Below are 26,279 nucleotides of genomic sequence, written 5' to 3'. Positions count from 1 at the left end.
CGTGTTACAAATAGAAGACGGTATACGTACGACAATAATAACCGTAATGCCTCTGTTTAATTAAGGAATTCATCCGTTGCGATACTGATGACAAAAACAGAACTTTACCCTAGTTTTGTCGCGTGCTAAGCTGTATTTTATGATACAATAAAATGATCGATTTTCCTATATCAAATAATTTAATCTGATAAAATGTAATAATTTATCATCTGATACACTCATGCACGAAAACGGATACTCCGACCAAGATCCCGCGGCGGCCGGGATTATGAATGTGATGGAAGTGGTCGAAAGGATCGCCTCCCTCTCCAGTAACACGAGGGGTGCACTCGTGAGGCGGTTAAGGTAGGCCTCACGGAGGACGAAATCGTCAGGCGCTGATCTCCAGCAGCGTACAGTGGACACCTCCGCTGCCGCCACGACGGTGGACGGTCTCTGCCGCCTCCGCAACCGCGACGGCGGTGTTGGCGATGACGACATGTATATGGATGTATCCGTGGGAACCGAGACTAGCGACAAGGACGTGAGATCGAACAACGGTCAAGAACACGCGGATGCTGCGTATCTTGAGGATAGGGTGCGCTCTCTGGAGAGTGAGATCAGTCGTCTCCAGAAGACGATGGTGCGACTGACCGCGGCGGTGCAAGGGGGTGGGGCGAGCGGGAGCGATCACCACAACGAGGGAGGCAAAAGGAAAGTTCCCAGCGAGGGGGACTATGGGACCCCCACACCTACCTCCGCCGCACTCGCGGCTGGAGTCACGCCGTCTCTGCCGTTCCGTTCGGACGGGGAGCGATGAAACAGCAATAGGAAAGGGACCGATAGAACGCGGAGATCTTCTCGAGGACCTCAACGCTATATTCCTCCGCAATTCAGAGGAATAGTGGCGTGAGATAGCACGTAAGCATGCGATCCCCCCGGCTGCTGACACTGCCACGAAGCGTGTCATCCGGTCTGCGGCCTGCGAGTGGCACCTCGCGCTAAACTGCCGAGTCGTCGAGCGACGAGACAGAAGGCTACGTCACTGACGCGAGAAGAGGAATGGCAGGAATAAGACGAAAGGGCAGAAGGCCAGAAGCGCAATTCCTTCAGGCGATCCTCGCGCCATCGAGTAACGTGAGATTCGTGGAACGGAAGTCGCCATCGCGGCAAACAGGGATGTCGGCATCCGGAACTGTGAATTGCAACAACAATAATTGTAAGTGACTAAAGGGGAGGACGTTCGCCGAGGTGGCCACCCTGCCTCCAGCCCCCCTAGGCACGGGGAAAGAAACCGCGTAGGGAACGGGAGTAAAGAACAACGACAGGAGCGAAAAGGGGCGAAACGCTTGCGAGCGGGACGCGCGTAAAAGAAATATGCGTGGCCGTTCCCGTCGCCCCCTCCCCAGGACGCCGGGGTTGCGCTCACCGTGAGGGATAGCTGCGGTTTTACATATAGAAACACAATATCGATGGTCAGGAGGGAGATCAATCTCTCCGACCTTCGCATCGCAAAGATGATACAGAGGAGAGCGGTTAGGGATGCCCTCACATTCGAGATCGCGGGCCAGGACGGTAGCAGCAAAGCGTCGCGACTGGCCCAAAAGATGGCGGATGCACTTCGAGGCTTCCCCGCCAAGGTGACCGTACCGCGGAAGATGCCGGAATTCCATCCGCGCCCTGCACCGGTATGCCAGATCTCGGCGTAGGCGACGAGGGGATGAGTCTTCGGTGGCTTCTTTGTACGACACCTACCTTGAAGCGCGGAGGACTCTGCAGCAAGCCATCAAAGAGGCGAAGAGACGAGCCTGGGATGAGATTCTGGCCACCCTCGACTCCGATCCCTGGGGACGCCCGTATAGAATAGTGCTGAACAAGCTCCGTCCTTGGTTGCCCCCTACGACGGAGAACATGAACACTCAGTTCCTGAAGGAAGTCGTCGGGGCCTTGTTCCCGGGTGCGGAGAACGGGGAGGAGGGCAGGACAAACGAAGAGCGGGAGCTACCGCTGCCGGGGAAGGAACCACGGGACACCGCAGGTGGCTGTAGCCCGGAATCCGCGATCACTGAGTATGAGCTGGCCGGAGCTGTCGGGAAGATCGGAGAGCGCAAGACCTCGGTTCCCGACGGGATTCCGGCCCGCGTATGGAAGGAGGTCACCGGAGTCTTGGCCCCAAGGCTGAGAACCCTGTTTGACAGATGCCTGTCACGGGGCGAGTACCCTGTCCTATGGAAGGAGGGACGGATGGTCCTTTTGCCGCTCGCCGGGACTCGCCTTCCGCATTCTGGCCTGTGTGCCTGCTGGATCAGGCTGGCAAGCTGTTGGAGAGGATTGTGGCTGCCCGACTCGAGTCACATCTGTATCGACGTGCTCCGGGGCTGCACGACAGCCAGTTTGGCTTCCCGAGGGGCGGTCTACGGCCGATGCCTTAGTCCGTGTCCGCAACTTCGTCGAGGGGGCCGTGCGGCAGGGTTACGTAGCGTTGGCTGTGTCTCTAGATGTGGTCAACGCCATCAACTGCAACCCCTGGTACAGGATAGGCCTCGAGTTCTATCGGGTGCCCGCTTACCTGCAGGTTGTAGTCTGGGCCTTCCTCCGGGTCAGTAGCATCGTCCACACCGAGTGGGGCGGAAGGATGATGGGGAGGGTGGTGTGCCGTGGTGTCCCGCTGGGTTCGGTACTGGGCCCGTTGCTGTGGGACATCGCGTACGACACGGTACATCGCGCACCGATGCCCCCGGACTCGGTGCTGACATGCTACGCAGCCGAGACGTTGCCACTGGTATGACGATCGCCCGTCTGGCGTAAATGGCGGTGTCCTGCGCGGACGCCGCGATCAAAGGCTTGGGGCTGGAGGTAACCCCCGAGAATTCCGGGACGATGTGGCTTTACCGGAAGGCCCATTACGGGTCGCCTCCTGAAGTAGGCAAGCTCTTCGATAGAGTCATTGTCGCCCGTCCGGAGACTCACTTGTCAGAGCGAGTGCACGGTTGGCACGAAAGCCGGTACGGCTTTCTCTCGACGGCGGCTAAGACCCTTTTTAGTCCACCAATCTTCTTATTATCCAATTATAAGCAACATCTATTGCCCTCACTTACCTACGTACCTCCTCCTGTTGCGTGGCCTACATACCTTTCGATATACCTCCAATAGCAGCAGACATACGTTGAGTTGAATGGAACCAGTGTTCATATTGTATAAACCGACAGATGTGCGCTGTAGGCTGCGCAAATAGGGAGAATATCGCGCATCGAGGTTTCGCTTTATATCAAATAGCAAGGTAGATACTTCCTTTTAATATTTCCACAAGATTATGCAAAATAAATCCGGTTAAAATTGGTGCGGCACTCGACAGTAACCTTACCTACGGTTTCTGTCCCGTGGTTGGCTACACAAAGATCCTATTCTTCGGACAAGATGTTTGCCAGATGTCGATACATCGTCACGGAATATTTTCAGCTAGTGGAAGGACCTGTGCCGCGTTTACGGACGGCTGTTCTTGTTTCCCTGTTTCCAAATGCACGGGGATCGGCATTTTTGCCCGCAATCTTGAAATGTTTGACGGTAATAGCACAGGCCGGAGTTGTACGTTCTCTCTCACGACCTCGAGCTACTTCTACCTCTCGATCGCCATCGCCGACGTGGGCGATGATTAACACTCACGGCACTCACCTGAGCCCCCATTTGTCTGGATTTGAGTCGTCGACGGCGGCCAGGATGCGTCTGATGAGGACAGAGAGTCCATTCCTCCACAACGAGAGGACGAAATTATCTGACGTGGAGGGGCCAGCGAGTTCTCTTAAGTGCTGATAGAATTGAGGCAGCTTCATATCGCCCATCTCTACGCTTTCAACCAACTTCTATACCCTATTGCTATCGGAGTCCGTAAGAACGCGGATGATTCCGGCATTTAGTTTCGCGTACAGCCCGGTGGCAGGAGGGTCCGTCGTGTCGCCCCCAATTTGCTTGAGGAGTTGATCGCCGAGACATTTAGCGAAGGTCGCGAATATTAGCTTGTCGTACGTGATATACGCTGCGTCGATTTGCGTCTCTGATAAGGCGAACCGTACGGTAATGTTCGCGGGTTGCAACGGAGGCGAAGTCATCGAAACACTATGCGTGCCTTTTATACCGTCGTTAGCGTTTGTCATGCTTCGTTTCAGATCACGTCGGAGTCACCAATATGGCGGACTGTGTGACGATCAATATCATAAAATAACAAGACCGATTCCTGCTGTAACCAGTCAAATATATTTGGACTAAATTAAATATATATAAGTATATAAATACCGTAACGGGAATTTACGACTCTCGCTGAAGCGCTATGTCGCGATATCGTCTCTACGCGATTAATTCTATGACACAGTTGATTTCGTTTAAATAAAAGTTATGTTTTCGCCGGAGTATGGACAGAAAGAATACACGTCATACACGAATCATTTATAAACAACTTAAGGAATATGGGCGAAATGATTTGAAATAGTATTTCTGCGTTCAGATTGCCTTATATTCACATTGCTATTACAATATAAATGTCATAGTACAAACCAGGACGATAAATAAATGGCTTATATCGTTAGAAAAGATTATTGCTATTATGAATTAAATGAGAAACTTCCAATAATTCTCAGCTACGAAATTTACATGTGTTATTCTATCATAAATTGTACATCTCTGTCAGATGGATATTATAAGAACGACAAGTTTTCCACTGAAACGTTAAAATTTCTACAAAGTATTTGAAACGTGGGCGTCATTGTGTGGGGACGCCTTTGCGTGTTGCCGTCAACCGGATGTAGGGTTATTACCGCATCGGCGGCACTGGTCGCCATCTTTACCTTTCTCAAATTCCGTTCGTCAGAAAATTAATGTAATTTACATGTTAATATAAACTGTATTATAAATTATAATAAATTGTTGTACATTATATATATATTGTTGACGTACATAAATTCTACATTTGGGGAAGAACGAATTCAAGTATTATCCTGTGCTGTCGGGTTAATATAGATGACGGGGCAGTAAAAAAATAAAGAAGGCTACGGTCTTGGAAAAAATAAACAAGGCCGTTCAGAGCCAGTTCAAGCACCTAAACAGCATGGTCGTAGACAGCAACCTGTTTCTGGACATGAAGCTTCAGGTCATAAATGGAATCCTGAAGAGGAAGTAATAATGTGTGTGGAAGTCGTGAAATGAGTAAGGAATCCAAATTCCAATACGCCTACGTTGGAAGAAATGCAGGACTGGTTACATCAGGGACCTAAAAAGTTGATCATAGATGATGAAATTGATTTCCGTTGTGAAGATAGAGTGCAAAATATTATCAATGCAAAAACAGTACTCGGTCATTTGGATAACGTTGAAGTGCGTCGAGCAAGGACACGTTGTAATTCTTATGAATCAATTCGTGGTGCATTATTCTTAAGTCGTGCTGCTGTTAAAATGGCGAATATATATAGGGCATGTAACTTTATGTTTATTAAACCAGAAGGTTTGGGGGAGAATGAGCTGCTATAGTTTGCAGATGTTTGTGCTGGACCAGGTGGTTTTAGTGAATATGTTCTATGGCGAAAGAAACGACGTGCTAAAGGATTTGGTCTTACTTTAAAGAATGAAAATGATTTCAAATTAGCAGATTTTAATGCGGGTCCTTGTGAAACATTTCATCCATAATATGGACTAAAAGAAAATGGTGATGTTTTTGACCCAGATAATCAAGAGGCATTTACGAATCTTATAAAGCGCATACCCATGGCAAAGGAGTACATTTTATGATGTCTGATGGGGGATTTTCTGTAGAAGGACAAGATAATGTACAAGAAATTCTTTCAAAACAACTGTATCTTTGTCAATGTGTAATAGCATTGATGATTGTAGAGGGTGGTTATTTTGTGACAAAATTATTTGACCATCTTACACCCTTTAGTGCTGGTTTAGTTAATTTAATGTATCGCTGCTTTGAAGAAGTTTGTATTTTTACACCAAACTCTTCTGGTCCAGCAAGTTCAGAACGTTACTTAATATGTTAGACGAAACGAAGTGGGACACAAGATGTTGTGGAATATCTGAAGCATGTTAATCGTCTGCTTTTAAAAGGTGGTGGAAATGACAACGTTTTACAATTAGTATCATATAATGAATTAAAAAGCGAGAAACAATTTGTTCAATATCTACGTGCTTCTAACAAAGATTTGAGCAGAAAACAGATAACAGGCTGCATTTTGCGAGGATAATACTCTTGTTGAGACAAAACAAGCTGATGTGCGCAAACAATGTCAGGAGTATTGGAAACTTCCTGATGAAACTAGAACAACCCCAAGACACATGAAACCAAAAGATAAATAGAATACTCTTTTGAAAGATACTTCATTCCTTACTATTAGTCAAGCACAATTGATGGAATTTAACATTCAAAATGCATTATTGTTCACCAAATGACTGGTTTTGTATTCCATGTTGTACAAAGCCAAGGCCCCATGATGACAAGAAAAACGCTACATTTTATATGGGCATGGGAAGGAATAACGTATATAGATATATAAAGAATTCTTGGGTTCGAGACGATGACATTGGCATAAAATTACCACCAAATACACATGTATACGCAGAAGTTGTATATGGTATGACTAAGGAGTTTATACATCAGCAAAAAGTACCTGCATTGCATATTATAGATGCATCCTATTTAGGAGGAGGAGGTGACAATAGTACAAAATATTCGAGGAGCAGGTAAGCAAGTGAATCTTATTGAATTCAATAATAAACGTATAGATTTCCAGAAATGAAATGTCTTTTGAAGGGGTACTTTTATGTAATACTAACGTGTGACTTTTTTTTAAAGGAACGAGGATACGAAGTTGTTCTGCGAAGCTTTGTGGGAACCAGAAGGAAACAATTGTACTCGAATACGTGCCAAAGAATTATTTCCAGTTGGTTCATATATATATGAGAACTTGCGAGCAACACAGCGTAAAATGAAAAATAATTGCGATGCCTTAGTATAAGAAATTCCAGAAAAGGCTCTAGATGTTAATGGTTATAACAAGGACAAATTATATTTCATACCACAAAGTGTAATATTTCTAAGAAGCACGGTAAATCCTTGGAATCGGTATACCAGTAAACCACATTCAATTACGTATGTATTTAATTGCAAAATAAACGGGAAGATGTTCGACCTTCATAGTCCATGTTCAGCAGAAGCAAGTTTCATTGCATCTTTTAAAAGTCGCCTTATTTTTCTTTGGCCTAATGATCCCTCACTTACTATAACCAGATTTGCAAAATTTATTGAAGACAATTGTCCTGTGCACAATGCACGCTTAAAATATTAAAACTACAGAATAATGTACATATATTGATACGTGACTTGAGCCGCATAGAAGTCAAACAGATTAATTCCGTTCGGTTTACTGTTGTTTCAAATATGAAATACTTATGATATATTTTAGTATTTAGTATTATATTTCTATATAAGTACAGGTAATATCGGAAGATGGAATTAATAAGTTTGTCTTCCGAGTGGCACAATTGCAATACTACTTGGTATAAAATATACATTTGCAAATGATATGCGGTATTGTATGAATATAGAAATTAATGATGACATTAAACTATACTATATGATTGTATAATTTATATTATAATTACATACTAAATATTTCGTCGATAGAATTTGTCTTTAGTTAGAATGATTAGATTCCTATTTGTGGCAGTTGCTCCCATTATAGAATAAGTTTCAGTACTTAAGGCTACAAACCATTACCTCTTAAATTCAATACTTGATTCAGGGCTTCTATAATGAAATATATATCTCGCGCATACGTACTTGTGAACTATCCAAGATATAGAATGAGTCGAAGTTCTGTGGGAAAGTAATTTATAGTTATAGTGGGTTTGGTAACGTTATTACATATTTGAATAACGTTCACGCCATCACAAAATCGAGTATGACGCTCCGTCAGTCTATAAACATGCGGGGAGATGCAGGACGACGAGGATAGCCTGCCGTGACGTAGCGCCTGGTACGGACGGTATCTCCGGACGGGTATTAGCGGAGAGGACGCGGATAATTGCGCCCAAGCTACGACACTTATTTCACGGTGTCAGTGGGAGGGAGCCTCTCGTCGGATAAAGCGCATGGTGAGGCTGGTACAGCTTCTGAAGGGCGGCACGACCGACGTTCTCGTCGTCCTCGTATCGCCCGATGCTCTTATGTAATGAAGTGGGCAAGCTCTTCGAAGGAAACTTTGCCGCCCGTCCTGAAACCCACTTGTCAGAGCGAGTGCACCGTTAACACGAAAGACGGTACGGCTTTCTCACGAAGGCGGCCAAGACCCTTTCTAGTCCACAGATAGAGTGTAACGCGGTACACGACTGAGCGTCAATGTGAGTTACATTGTCGATATTTCTGTAGAAAACTGCCGCGGCTGAAACAAATTGCCGTCTCAATGGCACCATTTTATTTCAAGCTTTGCGCTACAGTTCTGAATCATTTTCGTAGGACAAGGCAGTTTCGTGTTCTCGCAAAATCAAACTGTCGAATTAAGGTACATACTATCAATTACAGTCTAATACATTTTAGCGGTTCAACATCGATAGGACGATTTCGCATCGAAATTTTCGGAGGACCACGTAACCTTCCAATGATGACCGTCGTACGAGCAGTGGATAAGCCTACTTCGTGTCGTAGGTTCCTCGCACCTCGTACTCTACTCCTTGATTGTTGTTCGGCAGCTTTAGCGGCTGTGGTTCCGAGGAACCCCATCCTGAACCCCTTTCTCGTACGCCGGATGTGACTTCTTGCTGTCCGCCGAAGACACTTGTCGGATCTGCATATGTTCAACCATTTGCGCGAGACAAGCGCGGCGCTCTGCAGGGAGGAGGGATCCAATTTTCGAAGTAACAAGTGCGAAACCTCCAGTGGTAGTTCGGAAATGATATCTACCTTGCTTGGCATCAGTAAACCACCTCTAAATCATTCTAATCAACGTACCACGTAAACACGAATCCAACGCGTTCCAGGAATAGAATCAACTGCCTGTAGTTGTTTAACTGTACACGACGAGTAAAATTATTTCGGGTACTCCTGTAGTACAGAACAGACACCCAAACGACAATATTTCAACACAAAAATATTTAAAACAATAGTTATGAAAGCATGATACTTAATACCGCACTTGACATCACGTATAAGTAAAAGTAAATTTCTTCGAACAAATTTCAAGTTAAATCTTTAGGTTGTGTAATTATATCAAACTTGTTCAATTAACAATGAGCTATTTCCATCATGTTTTGACAACCGACTCATCGATGATGCAATTCCTTGGAATTGAAAAAGGAATGTGCATAATTTTGTCCTCCATCAACACTCAAAATATTATCTACATGCTATACTTAGGGATTCAATTTTAAAATACGTTGCTTCATTTTCCATCTCTGCTTTCCTACAATCAGTATGTGAAAGATTTTTCACAGTATCCATCCATCCGCAATTTGTATAAATAGTATTTCAGTCTCTCGCGTCACTTGAACTGTAATATACACCTGTCTTTTATTTTCATTACTCCTCTGCATACCATTTGTGAGGAACAATACATTTTATTTGTTAATCCAATAACATGTAAAGTTCTTCATTTGTTCTAAGATCAATCTATGAATTAGTGAAGAGAATATTGCAACCTGTAAAAATAAGTATCTAGTAATATTACTTCCGAACCAACATATTTATTGCAATGCTTGTCAAATTTCAAAGTAATTTCCTATCCATATGAAACATATTTCATATATGTGTATGTCTATTACTTTGATTAGTTGTTCTACTTGTAACAATTCGCCATTCTGGATCATCTAGATTCAACAAAGACGCATTTAATTTACTCCATACCTCATAAAGCTCCTATTATCATAATTACATGGGAAGATAGAGAGCTGTGACAGTATCCAGCTCTCAACTTTGAACAAGGCATATTGACAAGCCAGAGTAACTCACATACAACTTGGTGGTACAAGCGTTGAAAAAACTTTTCTGGACCTGAGAAAACACATGTGCACAGGTAACGAACAAAAGAGATTAGAGCTCACCAAATAAAACTTGCTATAATTTGCTGTAGCTTGTCACAATAAGCCTATGTGTATCGCGCGTCAGACGATTTTGGAATTAGTTGATGCTTGGATGTTCAAGATACGGAAACACGGAGTGATGAGACGTTTATGTACAAAGTGATTATGGTGCGACTCATCGTCAGTCAGAAAACTTCATGCACGATTTGCTAAAAACAAACAATTTTCCCCTTTGTTTATCCCCTACCAATCGTCTGTCGTCACTCCTTATCTCATACACAGACAGGCGAAATAATGTCGCCGATGACGGCCAACAGCCTGGACACATGTGCGGATCTCTTGCCTGCGACAGAATTTTGTTATGTGTAGTATGCTGGACTGAAAAGGACTAATATGGCGAATTAGAAGATCGCAGGAAAATTGTAGACATTTTCCAAATTTTATCAATTCCTTTTTATTTATTCAAAAGTCTACAAAACTGTTAATTAACATTAAGGAAATATATACAAAATCTCGACGTTCAGAATAATGGAGAGAATATTCGAAACGGTACTATTAAATCTATAAGTTACCATGCAATACAAATTTTCTTTAAACGCTAAGACATACAAAATACGTAATGTTTTGTGTAAATTGCCATACTTTTGAAAATAAAAAATATCGAATCAAACATTCTTCAAATATATTTCGAACGCTCATTAATACTACAAAATTATATTACTACAAAATTATTTTACTACAAAATTATATTACTACAAAATTATATTACTACAAAATTATTTTACTACAAAATTATATTACTACAAAATTATTTTACTACAAAATTATATTACTACAAAATTATACTTCTACAAAATTATATTACTACAAAATTATATTACTACAAAATTATATTACTACAAAATTATATTACTACAAAATTATATTACCACAAAAAATTGTAAAGGTCCCGAATGCATCGGTCACGATACAGTTTACAAACCAAACCAATGAAAGGTGCAGAGACTAGAGAACATAGGGTCCCCAATCGTGTGGTACGCTTCAGCATCGTTGACAACACCAACTCCCTCCCTCCGTCTGTCCAAATGTCATCTCAAACGGTGAAGCTGTAAATTAAAAAAATCCTTATATACATCAGAATAGTAATGCGATTTCTATTCCTGCAGCACCGACGTGATACACGGTGCTCCATAATCGCTCCAGATTGCATATAGTTGTTGTTGAAATCTCTATGCATTTGGTGGATAAAACGTTGCGAGAAATTATCCTCTTGTAAAAGTAGTCACATAAGCTTCCAGGTCTTCATAACCTTTTTTTTTTTTGCATGAGGAGGGGAAAATGCTGTTACGCATGCCCAGTGACCCGAATCACTGGGTTATGTGGGACTCGAGCGGATGTTGTTGCCATACCCACTAAAAAAACCACTCCTCCTTCTTCCTCTGCTTTGAGGGCAGACAACCCCGGTAATACCAGGCGGCAGTCATCAGGGTTGTCCTTTCATGCCCCGCTGTATCTTCCTCTTCGGGCAGTTACTGCTCGCGTCATCTTCTTAGACAGTTCAAATACTGGGCTGATCTCCTTCTGAAAAAAACCAACACCACGCGGAGTTCCCAAGCGGTCACCGATCTTAGTACTATCCGTGCCCGGCGTTGCTTAACTTTCGTGATCGGACGGGAACGAGTGCACTCAACGCGTCTTGGGCGTTGGCCGGTCTTCATAACCTGAAGGTTTGCATTTTTCCCACTACTTCAGCGTCGTACTGGTACTTTTACTTCTGATAGCTTAGACATGAAATCGTCTAAACTTCTCAATTCAGGACACAAATCAGGCTCTTTCCAGGGATTGCTCTGCTGAGACGTGCCTTCATCATCGCAGCGTTCGTAATTTATACAATTTTCCTTCTTCAATAATTTTTCTTTAAGTTTCTGCAATTTTAAAGCTTTAGATGATTGCTTGATGCGTAATTCATTTTCAGCTTTGAAGAGAGCACACGTCAGCATTGCTTCAATCCGTAAATCGCGTCTGCGATTTCGGCAATACCTTGATTTTTTACTGCGGATTCTTCTGATCCAAGATGCTAATCGTTTAGTACTACTTGGCTTGGCGTCAATATCACAAACTCTCTTCTTAGACTTTGCCATGACGACGGCTTCGTAGTTTTCTTAATTTGCAGGAATGCAAATGTCCTCTTTTTCGAGGTTAACACAGTGTCGATGTTACGATATTGTTTTCTTATTGTTTCCTAAACTATTTCACCTAATTAATGAATAAATTATAATAATAAGTACACTAACCTGTATATGGCTCGTGATTGTTGTAGAACAAGCTAGAACAGGTTCACACAACAAACAAAATGTTTGAAACTGTCGAGCAAAATAAGATCCTCTCCGCTTGCAGACGACTCGACAAATGCCTACGTTGCGCGTCTGATGGTGGCTTTATATACCCTCAGGCTTGTCGTTACGTACTGGTCTTATGCGCGAACGATAGAAAGTAATTCCATATAGAATCTTACATTATTATGATTTTTGAAAAATACTACAATCCAATTAATTTTTAAAAATATTTGCGACAATTTTAATGCAAAATCTTATATACTTTGTACATTATATTAAAATTCCTCATTTACAGGAAATAATCAATAGCGTATGAAGATGTTCTGCGGTTAATTTCTAACCAATCACGTGCGCCATTTTGCAGGCGTCATTTCCGGTGTAGATATCTTCCAACCTAACCTCAAATTTCTTCACATATTATTTAGAACGTATATTAATGTTGATGTACTAGAAATATTATTGTTAAATATTATAGCCAATATTACAGTTAAATGATTAACGGTAATAAAGTACCATTTTTTCACAATAAAAAAAGCATTTTTTTTAATGATTCCAAGATATTTGGATCGATATTTTACTACACGATCAATTCAGTTAACCCGATCCTGACATTTTTATTAATGTAATAACTTTACAAGCAAAAAAAGGTAAAAAAAAACTATTTTAAACGTAAGATCTAAAATTCTGATATGCGATAAAATATAATATTTTTAATGCGAATAAACTTTTTTATAAAATTTTTAATTTCTTGTTTTTTTTTATAAAATCAAATCTATAAGTAGTAACTGGAATTTTTTGTTTGAAACCTATTCATCTTGAATTAATAACAAATCTTTGCTGCAACCACTATTAATGGCTTTAACTTTATCAGTGTTTAACAAATTTCTTATCTGTAACGATAATAGAAAACTGTATCTACATTCTATTAAATTTTTACACTTTACGTCATGAGAAGTTCACGCAACTTTCTTTCAAATGAAGTATATGGTAAAATTAATCCCCTTTCTTCTGTGTATATAGTCTGCATAATTTTATCCTCAAATTTGGAATAATTTAAAGTAAATAAAAGTTGTATGTAAAAATACGCATAAAAACGATTTTGTACGTATATTCGAATAGTTCCTTATAATATATTAATGATACATATATTGTGGGATAACCATAGTTCGGTGAAACGAAAATTGTTTTTTTCACGTTTATAAACATAAAATGCACTATCTATCGATAATTAAGTATCATTTTAAAATTAATTAGTGTTGAAGTGATCGTCACTTCTGAGAAAACTCTACATCTGGTCTTCGGTTTCTCAACCGCCTAAGGTCTTCGAAAGCGCATATACAAAGGAATGCGTCGAGGAAAGACCATAAGCGGTACACGTCCGACGTTGGTTTAGGCAGTTGCTTCAGTCTCAGGGTAACGTTGCTAGTGTCACGTAAAATTATGCAAAAGAACAACAAAAAAGAATAAAAAAAAGAAACTTTATTTTTCTTCTAACACTTGGTTTTACAATCTACTTCCGAGCTCTAAGCGTGACCTTTTAAGACTGAAGCTCTTATGATTTTTTACTTCCGATCGGATCCGATCGCTTTCTTTTGTTATCCCTCAACATCCCCACCGTCAACGCATTTGCCAGGCGTCCGCGGCCGTTGCCACGCGCTCTTTCTTCTAGAGCCTTCGGTGGAAGGACCGTTGGGATGTTGATGGTTCATTAGGCACTTCAGCGATATACATTGTCGCCGAGTGCCGCCACATCTTTATCTCCGATTTTAAAGTGAGCCGGTCGTGACATACCCCCCTGGTTAGATTGATCTTGGTCCTCTAAGATCTTAGTAGAATGGAATTATATAAATGTAGATCGAAGGATATGTTTACCCCCCCCCCTTTTTTTTAGGGATCATTATGAATTGGTTTTCTACATGTAATGGTACAAAAGTTATTTCGTTAATCTTAAATATAGCAATTTTACAATATTTGTTAGTGTTCGGGAAGCTAACAATTTCAGAGGCGTAATCACGTTGTAGTTTTCGATCGTGAATTGGTTGGGTTTGTTTACAAAGCGTAATTCCTATCCCGTGAATTCAAGGCATCTAATTAAGGGTATTATTACTAGTGCTAGGGTCAGCATTATCCTGAAAAAAGTACGCTTTCAGTCGGTTACCATGTATCTTTTTCTTAGCATTGTCGATAGAAATAATGTAATAAGGAGTTTTCACATCGTTAATCCTGTAAGGTCCTAACCATTCAATGTGCAACTTATCTCTTTTATGGTCGTTGTGAATTAAAACAAAGTCTCCTTTTCTAAACACGGTCTGAGTTTTAACAATCTTTCTTTCTTGGTCTCGCTTGTATCGTTGCTTATTCTGAATAAGCGTTTTGTGAGCTGTTTCCCAATATTTATTCAGTTGTTTTTGCCAAAGTGAGTACATATCATCATACGTAAATGTGGGGAATTTGGATATTGCGGAAGGTAAGTTAGCTTTTCGCCCAAAGGTCAATTCAAAGGGAGAGAATCCTGTTCCTTCATGTTTCGCGGTGTTGTACCTTAAACAAATGAAATTAAGTACTTCGTCCCATTCTTTGTCATTGTCGTGTAATGCAGTACGAATTAAATCTTTAACCGAGGCATGCGTTCTTTCGAGAGATCCGTTACTCTGTGGGTGAAATGAAGTTGTTTTGATGTGTTTGATTTTAAAAGCTTCTTCAAATTTCGTCATTAAATCGCTAACAAAATTTTGTCCCTGGTCTGTTAGGATCGTTTTTGGTGCCGAAAATATGTAAATATAGTGTTCAATGAGCGCATTAATTATGGATTCAGTTCGTTGCGTTTTAAGGGGAACTAGTATCAGATATTTCGATCGACGGAGCACGTCCATACAGATGTGACTCGAGTCGGGCAGCCACAATCCTCTCCAACAGCTTGCCAGCCTGATCCAGCAGGCACACAGGCCAGAATGCGGAAGGCGAATATGTATTTAATTGCAAAATAAACGGGAAGATGTTCGACCTTCATAGTCCATGTTCAGCAGAAGCAAGTTTCATTGCATCTTTTAAAAGTCGCCTTATTTTTCTTTGGCCTAATGATCCCTCACTTACTATAAACAGATTTGCAAAATTTATTGAAGACAATTGTCCTGTGCACAATGCACGCTTAAAATATTAAAACTACAGAATAATGTACATATATTGATACGTGACTTGAGCCGCATAGAAGTCAAACAGATTAATTCCGTTCGGTTTACTGTTGTTTCAAATATGAAATACTTATGATATATTTTAGTATTTAGTATTATATTTCTATATAAGTACAGGTAATATCGGAAGATGGAATTAATAAGTTTGTCTTCCGAGTGGCACAATTGCAATACTACTTGGTATAAAATATACATTTGCAAATGATATGCGGTATTGTATGAATATAGAAATTAATGATGACATTAAACTATACTATATGATTGTATAATTTATATTATAATTACATACTAAATATTTCGTCGATAGAATTTGTCTTTAGTTAGAATGATTAGATTCCTATTTGTGGCAGTTGCTCCCATTATAGAATAAGTTTCAGTACTTAAGGCTACAAACCATTACCTCTTAAATTCAATACTTGATTCAGGGCTTCTATAATGAAATATATATCTCGCGCATACGTACTTGTGAACTATCCAAGATATAGAATGAGTCGAAGTTCTGTGGGAAAGTAATTTATAGTTATAGTGGGTTTGGTAACGTTATTACATATTTGAATAACGTTCACGCCATCACAAAATCGAGTATGACGCTCCGTCAGTCTATAAACATGCGGGGAGATGCAGGACGACGAGGATAGCCTCCCGTGACGTAGCGCCTGGTACGGACGGTATCTCCGGACGGGTATTAGCGGAGAGGACGCGGATAATTGCGCCCAAGCTACGACACTTATTTCACGGTGTCAGTGGGAGGGAGCCTCTCGTCGGATAAAGCGCATGGTGAGGCTGGTACAGCTTCTGAAGGGCGGCACGACCGACGTTCTCGTCGTCCTCGTATCGCCCGATGCTCTTATGTAATGAAGTGGGCAAGCTCTTCGAAGGAAACTTTGCCGCCCGTCCTGAAACCCACTTGTCAGAGCGAGTGCACCGTTAACACGAAAGACGGTACGGCTTTCTCACGAAGGCGGCCAAGACCCTTTCTAGTCCACAGATAGAGTGTAACGCGGTACACGACTGAGCGTCAATGTGAGTTACATTGTCGATATTTCTGTAGAAAACTGCCGCGGCTGAAACAAATTGCCGTCTCAATGGCACCATTTTATTTCAAGCTTTGCGCTACAGTTCTGAATCATTTTCGTAGGACAAGGCAGTTTCGTGTTCTCGCAAAATCAAACTGTCGAATTAAGGTACATACTATCAATTACAGTCTAATACATTTTAGCGGTTCAACATCGATAGGACGATTTCGCATCGAAATTTTCGGAGGACCACGTAACCTTCCAATGATGACCGTCGTACGAGCAGTGGATAAGCCTACTTCGTGTCGTAGGTTCCTCGCACCTCGTACTCTACTCCTTGATTGTTGTTCGGCAGCTTTAGCGGCTGTGGTTCCGAGGAACCCCATCCTGAACCCCTTTCTCGTACGCCGGATGTGACTTCTTGCTGTCCGCCGAAGACACTTGTCGGATCTGCATATGTTCAACCATTTGCGCGAGACAAGCGCGGCGCTCTGCAGGGAGGAGGGATCCAATTTTCGAAGTAACAAGTGCGAAACCTCCAGTGGTAGTTCGGAAATGATATCTACCTTGCTTGGCATCAGTAAACCACCTCTAAATCATTCTAATCAACGTACCACGTAAACACGAATCCAACGCGTTCCAGGAATAGAATCAACTGCCTGTAGTTGTTTAACTGTACACGACGAGTAAAATTATTTCGGGTACTCCTGTAGTACAGAACAGACACCCAAACGACAATATTTCAACACAAAAATATTTAAAACAATAGTTATGAAAGCATGATACTTAATACCGCACTTGACATCACGTATAAGTAAAAGTAAATTTCTTCGAACAAATTTCAAGTTAAATCTTTAGGTTGTGTAATTATATCAAACTTGTTCAATTAACAATGAGCTATTTCCATCATGTTTTGACAACCGACTCATCGATGATGCAATTCCTTGGAATTGAAAAAGGAATGTGCATAATTTTGTCCTCCATCAACACTCAAAATATTATCTACATGCTATACTTAGGGATTCAATTTTAAAATACGTTGCTTCATTTTCCATCTCTGCTTTCCTACAATCAGTATGTGAAAGATTTTTCACAGTATCCATCCATCCGCAATTTGTATAAATAGTATTTCAGTCTCTCGCGTCACTTGAACTGTAATATACACCTGTCTTTTATTTTCATTACTCCTCTGCATACCATTTGTGAGGAACAATACATTTTATTTGTTAATCCAATAACATGTAAAGTTCTTCATTTGTTCTAAGATCAATCTATGAATTAGTGAAGAGAATATTGCAACCTGTAAAAATAAGTATCTAGTAATATTACTTCCGAACCAACATATTTATTGCAATGCTTGTCAAATTTCAAAGTAATTTCCTATCCATATGAAACATATTTCATATATGTGTATGTCTATTACTTTGATTAGTTGTTCTACTTGTAACAATTCGCCATTCTGGATCATCTAGATTCAACAAAGACGCATTTAATTTACTCCATACCTCATAAAGCTCCTATTATCATAATTACATGGGAAGATAGAGAGCTGTGACAGTATCCAGCTCTCAACTTTGAACAAGGCATATTGACAAGCCAGAGTAACTCACATACAACTTGGTGGTACAAGCGTTGAAAAAACTTTTCTGGACCTGAGAAAACACATGTGCACAGGTAACGAACAAAAGAGATTAGAGCTCACCAAATAAAACTTGCTATAATTTGCTGTAGCTTGTCACAATAAGCCTATGTGTATCGCGCGTCAGACGATTTTGGAATTAGTTGATGCTTGGATGTTCAAGATACGGAAACACGGAGTGATGAGACGTTTATGTACAAAGTGATTATGGTGCGACTCATCGTCAGTCAGAAAACTTCATGCACGATTTGCTAAAAACAAACAATTTTCCCCTTTGTTTATCCCCTACCAATCGTCTGTCGTCACTCCTTATCTCATACACAGACAGGCGAAATAATGTCGCCGATGACGGCCAACAGCCTGGACACATGTGCGGATCTCTTGCCTGCGACAGAATTTTGTTATGTGTAGTATGCTGGACTGAAAAGGACTAATATGGCGAATTAGAAGATCGCAGGAAAATTGTAGACATTTTCCAAATTTTATCAATTCCTTTTTATTTATTCAAAAGTCTACAAAACTGTTAATTAACATTAAGGAAATATATACAAAATCTCGACGTTCAGAATAATGGAGAGAATATTCGAAACGGTACTATTAAATCTATAAGTTACCATGCAATACAAATTTTCTTTAAACGCTAAGACATACAAAATACGTAATGTTTTGTGTAAATTGCCATACTTTTGAAAATAAAAAATATCGAATCAAACATTCTTCAAATATATTTCGAACGCTCATTAATACTACAAAATTATATTACTACAAAATTATTTTACTACAAAATTATATTACTACAAAATTATATTACTACAAAATTATTTTACTACAAAATTATATTACTACAAAATTATTTTACTACAAAATTATATTACTACAAAATTATACTTCTACAAAATTATATTACTACAAAATTATATTACTACAAAATTATATTACTACAAAATTATATTACTACAAAATTATATTACCACAAAAAATTGTAAAGGTCCCGAATGCATCGGTCACGATACAGTTTACAAACCAAACCAATGAAAGGTGCAGAGACTAGAGAACATAGGGTCCCCAATCGTGTGGTACGCTTCAGCATCGTTGACAACACCAACTCCCTCCCTCCGTCTGTCCAAATGTCATCTCAAACGGTGAAGCTGTAAATTAAAAAAATCCTTATATACATCAGAATAGTAATGCGATTTCTATTCCTGCAGCACCGACGTGATACACGGTGCTCCATAATCGCTCCAGATTGCATATAGTTGTTGTAGAGATCTCTATGCATTTGGTGGATAAAACGTTGCGAGAAATTATCCTCTTGTAAAAGTAGTCACATAAGCTTCCAGGTCTTCATAACCTTTTTTTTTTGCATGAGGAGGGGAAAATGCTGTTACGCATGCCCAGTGACCCGAATCACTGGGTTATGTGGGACTCGCGCGGATGTTGTTGCCATACCCACTAAAAAAACCACTCCTCCTTCTTCCTCTGCTTTGAGGGCAGACAACCCCGGTAATACCAGGCGGCAGTCATCAGGGTTGTCCTTTCATGCCCCGCTGTATCTTCCTCTTCGGGCAGTTACTGCTCGCGTCATCTTCTTAGACAGTTCAAATACTGGGCTGATCTCCTTCTGAAAAAAACCAACACCACGCGGAGTTCCCAAGCGGTCACCGATCTTAGTACTATCCGTGCCCGGCGTTGCTTAACTTTCGTGATCGGACGGGAACGAGTGCACTCAACGCGTCTTGGGCGTTGGCCGGTCTTCATAACCTGAAGGTTTGCATTTTTCCCACTACTTCAGCGTCGTACTGGTACTTTTACTTCTGATAGCTTAGACATGAAATCGTCTAAACTTCTCAATTCAGGACACAAATCAGGCTCTTTCCAGGGATTGCTCTGCTGAGACGTGCCTTCATCATCGCAGCGTTCGTAATTTATACAATTTTCCTTCTTCAATAATTTTTCTTTAAGTTTCTGCAATTTTAAAGCTTTAGATGATTGCTTGATGCGTAATTCATTTTCAGCTTTGAAGAGAGCACACGTCAGCATTGCTTCAATCCGTAAATCGCGTCTGCGATTTCGGCAATACCTTGATTTTTTACTGCGGATTCTTCTGATCCAAGATGCTAATCGTTTAGTACTACTTGGCTTGGCGTCAATATCACAAACTCTCTTCTTAGACTTTGCCATGACGACGGCTTCGTAGTTTTCTTAATTTGCAGGAATGCAAATGTCCTCTTTTTCGAGGTTAACACAGTGTCGATGTTACGATATTGTTTTCTTATTGTTTCCTAAACTATTTCACCTAATTAATGAATAAATTATAATAATAAGTACACTAACCTGTATATGGCTCGTGATTGTTGTAGAACAAGCTAGAACAGGTTCACACAACAAACAAAATGTTTGAAACTGTCGAGCAAAATAAGATCCTCTCCGCTTGCAGACGACTCGACAAATGCCTACGTTGCGCGTCTGATGGTGGCTTTATATACCCTCAGGCTTGTCGTTACGTACTGGTCTTATGCGCGAACGATAGAAAGTAATTCCATATAGAATCTTACATTATTATGATTTTTGAAAAATACTACAATCCAATTAATTTTTAAAAATATTTGCGACAATTTTAATGCAAAATCTTATATACTTTGTACATTATATTAAAATTCCTCATTTACAGGAAATAATCAATAGCGTATGAAGATGTTCTGCGGTTAATTTCTAACCAATCACGTGCGCCATTTTGCAGGCGTCATTTCCGGTGTAGATATCTTCCAACCTAACCTCAAATTTCTTCACATATTATTTAGAACGTATATTAATGTTGATGTACTAGAAATATTATTGTTAAATATTATAGCCAATATTACAGTTAAATGATTAACGGTAATAAAGTACCATTTTTTCACAATAAAAAAAGCATTTTTTTTAATGATTCCAAGATATTTGGATCGATATTTTACTACACGATCAATTCAGTTAACCCGATCCTGACATTTTTATTAATGTAATAACTTTACAAGCAAAAAAAGGTAAAAAAAAACTATTTTAAACGTAAGATCTAAAATTCTGATATGCGATAAAATATAATATTTTTAATGCGAATAAACTTTTTTATAAAATTTTTAATTTCTTGTTTTTTTTTATAAAATCAAATCTATAAGTAGTAACTGGAATTTTTTGTTTGAAACCTATTCATCTTGAATTAATAACAAATCTTTGCTGCAACCACTATTAATGGCTTTAACTTTATCAGTGTTTAACAAATTTCTTATCTGTAACGATAATAGAAAACTGTATCTACATTCTATTAAATTTTTACACTTTACGTCATGAGAAGTTCACGCAACTTTCTTTCAAATGAAGTATATGGTAAAATTAATCCCCTTTCTTCTGTGTATATAGTCTGCATAATTTTATCCTCAAATTTGGAATAATTTAAAGTAAATAAAAGTTGTATGTAAAAATACGCATAAAAACGATTTTGTACGTATATTCGAATAGTTCCTTATAATATATTAATGATACATATATTGTGGGATAACCATAGTTCGGTGAAACGAAAATTGTTTTTTTCACGTTTATAAACATAAAATGCACTATCTATCGATAATTAAGTATCATTTTAAAATTAATTAGTGTTGAAGTGATCGTCACTTCTGAGAAAACTCTACATCTGGTCTTCGGTTTCTCAACCGCCTAAGGTCTTCGAAAGCGCATATACAAAGGAATGCGTCGAGGAAAGACCATAAGCGGTACACGTCCGACGTTGGTTTAGGCAGTTGCTTCAGTCTCAGGGTAACGTTGCTAGTGTCACGTAAAATTATGCAAAAGAACAACAAAAAAGAATAAAAAAAAGAAACTTTATTTTTCTTCTAACACTTGGTTTTACAATCTACTTCCGAGCTCTAAGCGTGACCTTTTAAGACTGAAGCTCTTATGATTTTTTACTTCCGATCGGATCCGATCGCTTTCTTTTGTTATCCCTCAACATCCCCACCGTCAACGCATTTGCCAGGCGTCCGCGGCCGTTGCCACGCGCTCTTTCTTCTAGAGCCTTCGGTGGAAGGACCGTTGGGATGTTGATGGTTCATTAGGCACTTCAGCGATATACATTGTCGCCGAGTGCCGCCACATCTTTATCTCCGATTTTAAAGTGAGCCGGTCGTGACATACCCCCCTGGTTAGATTGATCTTGGTCCTCTAAGATCTTAGTAGAATGGAATTATATAAATGTAGATCGAAGGATATGTTTACCCCCCCCCCTTTTTTTTAGGGATCATTATGAATTGGTTTTCTACATGTAATGGTACAAAAGTTATTTCGTTAATCTTAAATATAGCAATTTTACAATATTTGTTAGTGTTCGGGAAGCTAACAATTTCAGAGGCGTAATCACGTTGTAGTTTTCGATCGTGAATTGGTTGGGTTTGTTTACAAAGCGTAATTCCTATCCCGTGAATTCAAGGCATCTAATTAAGGGTATTATTACTAGTGCTAGGGTCAGCATTATCCTGAAAAAAGTACGCTTTCAGTCGGTTACCATGTATCTTTTTCTTAGCATTGTCGATAGAAATAATGTAATAAGGAGTTTTCACATCGTTAATCCTGTAAGGTCCTAACCATTCAATGTGCAACTTATCTCTTTTATGGTCGTTGTGAATTAAAACAAAGTCTCCTTTTCTAAACACGGTCTGAGTTTTAACAATCTTTCTTTCTTGGTCTCGCTTGTATCGTTGCTTATTCTGAATAAGCGTTTTGTGAGCTGTTTCCCAATATTTATTCAGTTGTTTTTGCCAAAGTGAGTACATATCATCATACGTAAATGTGGGGAATTTGGATATTGCGGAAGGTAAGTTAGCTTTTCGCCCAAAGGTCAATTCAAAGGGAGAGAATCCTGTTCCTTCATGTTTCGCGGTGTTGTACCTTAAACAAATGAAATTAAGTACTTCGTCCCATTCTTTGTCATTGTCGTGTAATGCAGTACGAATTAAATCTTTAACCGAGGCATGCGTTCTTTCGAGAGATCCGTTACTCTGTGGGTGAAATGAAGTTGTTTTGATGTGTTTGATTTTAAAAGCTTCTTCAAATTTCGTCATTAAATCGCTAACAAAATTTTGTCCCTGGTCTGTTAGGATCGTTTTTGGTGCCGAAAATATGTAAATATAGTGTTCAATGAGCGCATTAATTATGGATTCAGTTCGTTGCGTTTTAAGGGGAACTAGTATCAGATATTTCGATCGACGGAGCACGTCCATACAGATGTGACTCGAGTCGGGCAGCCACAATCCTCTCCAACAGCTTGCCAGCCTGATCCAGCAGGCACACAGGCCAGAATGCGGAAGGCGAATATGTATTTAATTGCAAAATAAACGGGAAGATGTTCGACCTTCATAGTCCATGTTCAGCAGAAGCAAGTTTCATTGCATCTTTTAAAAGTCGCCTTATTTTTCTTTGGCCTAATGATCCCTCACTTACTATAAACAGATTTGCAAAATTTATTGAAGACAATTGTCCTGTGCACAATGCACGCTTAAAATATTAAAACTACAGAATAATGTACATATATTGATACGTGACTTGAGCCGCATAGAAGTCAAACAGATTAATTCCGTTCGGTTTACTGTTGTTTCAAATATGAAATACTTATGATATATTTTAGTATTTAGTATTATATTTCTATATAAGTACAGGTAATATCGGAAGATGGAATTAATAAGTTTGTCTTCCGAGTGGCACAATTGCAATACTACTTGGTATAAAATATACATTTGCAAATGATATGCGGTATTGTATGAATATAGAAATTAATGATGACATTAAACTATACTATATGATTGTATAATTTATATTATAATTACATACTAAATATTTCGTCGATAGAATTTGTCTTTAGTTAGAATGATTAGATTCCTATTTGTGGCAGTTGCTCCCATTATAGAATAAGTTTCAGTACTTAAGGCTACAAACCATTACCTCTTAAATTCAATACTTGATTCAGGGCTTCTATAATGAAATATATATCTCGCGCATACGTACTTGTGAACTATCCAAGATATAGAATGAGTCGAAGTTCTGTGGGAAAGTAATTTATAGTTATAGTGGGTTTGGTAACGTTATTACATATTTGAATAACGTTCACGCCATCACAAAATCGAGTATGACGCTCCGTCAGTCTATAAACATGCGGGGAGATGCAGGACGACGAGGATAGCCTGCCGTGACGTAGCGCCTGGTACGGACGGTATCTCCGGACGGGTATTAGCGGAGAGGACGCGGATAATTGCGCCCAAGCTACGACACTTATTTCACGGTGTCAGTGGGAGGGAGCCTCTCGTCGGATAAAGCGCATGGTGAGGCTGGTACAGCTTCTGAAGGGCGGCACGACCGACGTTCTCGTCGTCCTCGTATCGCCCGATGCTCTTATGTAATGAAGTGGGCAAGCTCTTCGAAGGAAACTTTGCCGCCCGTCCTGAAACCCACTTGTCAGAGCGAGTGCACCGTTAACACGAAAGACGGTACGGCTTTCTCACGAAGGCGGCCAAGACCCTTTCTAGTCCACAGATAGAGTGTAACGCGGTACACGACTGAGCGTCAATGTGAGTTACATTGTCGATATTTCTGTAGAAAACTGCCGCGGCTGAAACAAATTGCCGTCTCAATGGCACCATTTTATTTCAAGCTTTGCGCTACAGTTCTGAATCATTTTCGTAGGACAAGGCAGTTTCGTGTTCTCGCAAAATCAAACTGTCGAATTAAGGTACATACTATCAATTACAGTCTAATACATTTTAGCGGTTCAACATCGATAGGACGATTTCGCATCGAAATTTTCGGAGGACCACGTAACCTTCCAATGATGACCGTCGTACGAGCAGTGGATAAGCCTACTTCGTGTCGTAGGTTCCTCGCACCTCGTACTCTACTCCTTGATTGTTGTTCGGCAGCTTTAGCGGCTGTGGTTCCGAGGAACCCCATCCTGAACCCCTTTCTCGTACGCCGGATGTGACTTCTTGCTGTCCGCCGAAGACACTTGTCGGATCTGCATATGTTCAACCATTTGCGCGAGACAAGCGCGGCGCTCTGCAGGGAGGAGGGATCCAATTTTCGAAGTAACAAGTGCGAAACCTCCAGTGGTAGTTCGGAAATGATATCTACCTTGCTTGGCATCAGTAAACCACCTCTAAATCATTCTAATCAACGTACCACGTAAACACGAATCCAACGCGTTCCAGGAATAGAATCAACTGCCTGTAGTTGTTTAACTGTACACGACGAGTAAAATTATTTCGGGTACTCCTGTAGTACAGAACAGACACCCAAACGACAATATTTCAACACAAAAATATTTAAAACAATAGTTATGAAAGCATGATACTTAATACCGCACTTGACATCACGTATAAGTAAAAGTAAATTTCTTCGAACAAATTTCAAGTTAAATGTTTAGGTTGTGTAATTATATCAAACTTGTTCAATTAACAATGAGCTATTTCCATCATGTTTTGACAACCGACTCATCGATGATGCAATTCCTTGGAATTGAAAAAGGAATGTGCATAATTTTGTCCTCCATCAACACTCAAAATATTATCTACATGCTATACTTAGGGATTCAATTTTAAAATACGTTGCTTCATTTTCCATCTCTGCTTTCCTACAATCAGTATGTGAAAGATTTTTCACAGTATCCATCCATCCGCAATTTGTATAAATAGTATTTCAGTCTCTCGCGTCACTTGAACTGTAATATACACCTGTCTTTTATTTTCATTACTCCTCTGCATACCATTTGTGAGGAACAATACATTTTATTTGTTAATCCAATAACATGTAAAGTTCTTCATTTGTTCTAAGATCAATCTATGAATTAGTGAAGAGAATATTGCAACCTGTAAAAATAAGTATCTAGTAATATTACTTCCGAACCAACATATTTATTGCAATGCTTGTCAAATTTCAAAGTAATTTCCTATCCATATGAAACATATTTCATATATGTGTATGTCTATTACTTTGATTAGTTGTTCTACTTGTAACAATTCGCCATTCTGGATCATCTAGA

The 26,279-nt window shown here is 39.9% G+C and overlaps 3 pseudogenes; 1 reads left to right on the top strand and 2 right to left on the bottom strand.

The window, feature by feature from the left end:
- The first annotated feature begins 2,787 nt into the window (after positions 1 to 2,787).
- Positions 2,788 to 6,983, top strand: LOC132915582 (cap-specific mRNA (nucleoside-2'-O-)-methyltransferase 1-like; annotated as a pseudogene).
- Positions 6,984 to 11,630: 4,647 nt separating this feature from the next.
- LOC132915596 (5S ribosomal RNA) lies at positions 11,631 to 11,749 on the bottom strand (annotated as a pseudogene).
- An 8,103-nt stretch (positions 11,750 to 19,852) lies between these two features.
- Positions 19,853 to 19,971, bottom strand: LOC132915595 (5S ribosomal RNA; annotated as a pseudogene).
- Positions 19,972 to 26,279: the final 6,308 nt, after the last annotated feature.

Source organism: Bombus pascuorum, unplaced genomic scaffold (assembly GCF_905332965.1).
Source record: "Bombus pascuorum unplaced genomic scaffold, iyBomPasc1.1, whole genome shotgun sequence".
Lineage (NCBI taxonomy): Eukaryota > Metazoa > Arthropoda > Insecta > Hymenoptera > Apidae > Bombus > Bombus pascuorum.
Note: the sequence above shows the minus strand (reverse complement) of the source record. Positions and strands in the feature narration are given on the sequence as shown.